We start from the raw sequence: 4,108 nt of genomic DNA, 5'->3' as shown, positions 1-4,108 counted from the left end.
AAGTCACTGAGACAAAGTATCTCTAAATATTTTCAGTAAATGTAACACTAAATAAACTTACCCATATTAGTTTAAGAACATCTAAAATATAATTTTCTTGTTTTAACTAATTTAAGTAAACTTGTTTTTCAAGATTTAAAATATATATGCTTAATACATATATGCATCTCTTATCAAAAAGTTTCACCCTTTGACTTCTAAATACCAAATAATTCAAGAATATGTCAGGCAGCTGTGAATACAGATGTTCCACAGACTCAGGGAATTCTTGAAACCTAACATTGCCTTTCTGAGTCCACACTGATTTGTTACTTTGTGCCAGATACTTTCACACTCATTGTCTGTGTAATCTTCACAACCACCCTGGGAAGAGGATGTTATAAATGAAGAAATTGACATTTTGGAAAAATAAGCTAGTCTCAGATCACATGACTCAAAATGGTGGAAATAACCATTTGAAAACTGGCACTGTTCTATATTGCTAAGATATCGTTGCACGTACTCAGATTGCCATGCAATGATACAATTACAGCAAAAATTGGGAGGGGGGGGGCGGGGGGGAGTTGTGCCAGATGAAAAATTTAACAAATAGTTCGGAAGGCAGAATGTTCCTTTTTGAGTGTGAGAAATACTCCACTTTCCTCATATCTAACATACAGTCACTATGAGGGCCTAAACTGGGTCATTTGTCTTGCAAGTTTACAATCTTCTAACTTATTGCCATGGCTCTCCAGAAGCACTTAGACCAGGAGCTTCTAGACTATCTTTCAGCAAGGTAATAGAAATGTCTCAGAAAACATTTCTTTCCATGCTGTAGAGATATCTCAGAGGATATGGCTGTTCTCTGGCTCAGTTCCAGGTATACTTCTTTGCAGTTTAAACCACCCTTTATAGAATTAATCATCAATATTGCTAAAACTGCAGATGGGGCCCTGTAGGATAGAGAAAGCTGAGTTGAGCAGACAAGTTAATAAGCTGGAAAAATACAGGCTGATATTGGCATACTCACAGGCATGGTTTCTTTGAGTAATACGACTTGGGAAACAAATTACCAAAAGGTTACCGGCTTATATATTTAACAAATAAAAGAACAAAAAATAAAGGAAAAATTTAAATACCTTCTCTTTCCATAATGTAAATAAGGTTGAAAAGGAAAAATAGAAATAATTTCCTACTAGAATCTGTATAAAAAGTAAAATATTTTATTTTTCAAATTATATTTTACATTTAATATTATTTTGTATTTTGGGGGGGTAGATATATATATATATTTGGTAACATACATTAAGTGGCACTAATCACACAGTAACTATAAGGTAACAAACATGAAACCACAAAACTGTAACTTTGCCACAGCTGCATGAACTAGGGCTTCTCTGGCTGAGCACATTTTGAAAAAACTGGATGCCCACTCCAGACGTACCACAATGAAATCTGCTCGGAGTAAAGCTCTGAAGTGGTAGCTCACCAGAGCACCTTGCAGCTGACAGATGACAGGCAAGCCATGTTAGTTATGAAGTAGTTACAGCCTGACTCATAAAAGTTACCGTTTCTCTTTCTAGAAAGAAGCAAGAAGTTAAGGAATTCCTTGCACTAGCGCCTGGTGTGTCAGGTGGGAGCACAGAGGAGGGCTGTTAGAGCCGTGTCAGAGGGCCCGGCGGGCCAGGTGGTCTGGATCATTGATAATCATGGTTGGCTTCTAAATACTGGTAGCAAGATGGCTTCTGATTTGTAATCTTAGGTAAATTAGAGATAAATGAAAAAGGCCAGGAGTCATACACTCAGATTAATAAACAGCACTTCAAAATGAACCGCGTGAGGGCTGTGCTTGCAGCAGAGTTCACAAAACAAGGCACCCCGATTTTTTCTTCCCACGTCTGGCTTGCAGAGCAGCTCTCGTGGCCTTTGCAAAAAGCTCCCTCACTCCATCTTTGGTCTTTGCTGAACACTCCATGTCCCCATGTCCCCATGTTCCCAACCAGGATGATGGGCTCATTGGGACAGAAATGCTTGACTTCCAGAGTCCATTTTTCTGGGATGTTCTCTAAACTCTCAGGGCTGTCAATGGAGAAACACATCAGGATAACATCAGTGTCCGGGTAGGAGAGGGGCCTCACGCGATCCTAATCCTCCTGCCCGGCTGTGTCCCACAAAGCCAACTCGACCCGCTCTCCCTCCACTTCAGTGTCTGCCACGTAATTCTCACACACCGTGGGTGCGTACACCTCTGGGAACTGGCCCTTGCTAGTCTTGCCACAGGCTCCATCACCAAAATCACCAATTTCTTCCGGATGGCAGCCATTGCTTACAAATGTGCTGCAAGACCCACGCGCGGCCTGTGGCAGAAGCTCTACCAAGTGCCTTGAACTTCTCAGATGAAAGGCATCGAGAGACGCTCCCACTCCGGCCTCTCTGCCCCCACAACGCCAGTCGGGTCCACGAGTTCCAAGCTCGGGACTAGGGCGGGCGGCTAAGGAGGCAGCGGACTAAGGAGAGAACCCACGGAGGGCGGCAGGCGGGGAGCCAATATTATTTTGTATTAGTTTCAGGTGTACAGCATAGTGACTAGACAATCATATATTTTACAAAGTGTTCCTCCCGATATTTCCAGTATCCCCTGCCACCATACATAGTTATTACAATATTATCAATATTGTTGACTATATTCCCTATGCTGTACTTTATATTCCTGTAACTATTTTGTAACTACCAATTTGTACTTCTTTTTTAAAAATTGATTTTAGACATAGAGGAAGGGAGGGAGGGAGAGAGAGAGAATCATCCATTGTTGTTCCACTTACTTATGCATTCATTAGTTAGTTCCTATATGTGCTCTGACCAGGGATCAAACCCACAACCTTGGCGAATCAGGATGATGTTCTAACCAACTGAGCCACCCAGCCCGGCCCTTTACCTTTATATTCTATTCACGGAAGGCAAATTATCCCAAATGATTAATGTGAAGAAACAATAAGTAACACCATTCATGGACTTCCATAAAAATAACTTATAGAATATAGGAACACATGATCACTTTTACGGTTTTATATGCTTTTATGTATCAACAAACTATGAGGGAAACCATTACGAAGAGAGTAAGTGGAGCTACAGGACCTCATGATTAGAGAAATAAGCCAGAATGACTTCCTTTTATCCCCAAGCATTCTTCCCCTCCATCACATACAATCCCAAGTCAGTTTGTTGAGTTCATAATTTTATAAGAGCCCTAGCTGGTTTGGCTCAGTGGATAGAGCATCAGCCTGTGGACTAAAGGGTCCCGGATTTGATTCTGGTCAAGGTCACATGCCTGGGTTTCAGACTCAATCTCCAGTGTGGGATGTGCAGGAGGCAGCCAATCAATGATTCTCTCTCATCATTGATGTTTCTATCTCTCTCTCCCTCTCCCTTCCTCTCTGAAATCAGTAAAAATGGCTTTTTAAAAAATAATTTTATAAGAATTGAACAACCAGCCCCAAGTCTTCTAGACCAGAAAGAAAATTTGGACAGGAACCAACATAAAACATGCTGAAAAAGGCATTTCAGTATTCCCAGTTTATTAAATCATTTATTTATCACAGTGATTGAGCTTGCATTTAATTCTGATGTGCTCAACAAATGTTAACTATTATCATTACTAGGGACTTTCCACAAAGACAGGGCAGTAAAATAAGGAAGTGCCTTGTTTCTGGAGAATTTAAAAGCAATGATAAAGCTGACTTAAAATTAACCTGCTTTTTATTATCACAGTATGCCAATAATTCCAAACAACATCAGAGATAAGTACTCCTCAAAGAATTGTTGTTCTCAGTTCTAAATAATTGTGACAGGATTCTTTGAATTAACTTTTAAGTAGGATGCAATAATAAACATTCTACTATAAAGTTAATTTAAAGACTTCTGAATCACCAATATATGCAGACACAGCTACGCACTCATTTTGAGAGTAAATTCATAATAGTTTTGAAACATCAAGATCTCTTTGGGTGTCGTTAGCAACATTTGTGAAGCTATATATTCCTGAGTTAAATAGTAGATTCAAAATAAACAATGATAACTCATAATGGAAAAGATAAGAAGTAGCACTTAAGCAGCTTCAGTTCTGTCATTC

The 4,108-nt window shown here is 39.7% G+C and overlaps 1 pseudogene; it reads right to left on the bottom strand.

The window, feature by feature from the left end:
- Nucleotides 1-1,840: 1,840 nt before the first annotated feature.
- Nucleotides 1,841-2,376, bottom strand: LOC139006027 (transforming protein RhoA-like; annotated as a pseudogene).
- Between the last annotated feature and the right edge of the window lie 1,732 nt (nt 2,377-4,108).

This window comes from Myotis yumanensis, unplaced genomic scaffold (assembly GCF_028538775.1).
Source record: "Myotis yumanensis isolate MYYU_CA2020_CCGP unplaced genomic scaffold, mMyoYum1.0.hap1 SCAF_1, whole genome shotgun sequence".
Lineage (NCBI taxonomy): Eukaryota > Metazoa > Chordata > Mammalia > Chiroptera > Vespertilionidae > Myotis > Myotis yumanensis.
This window is presented reverse-complemented; position numbering and strand designations above follow the sequence as displayed.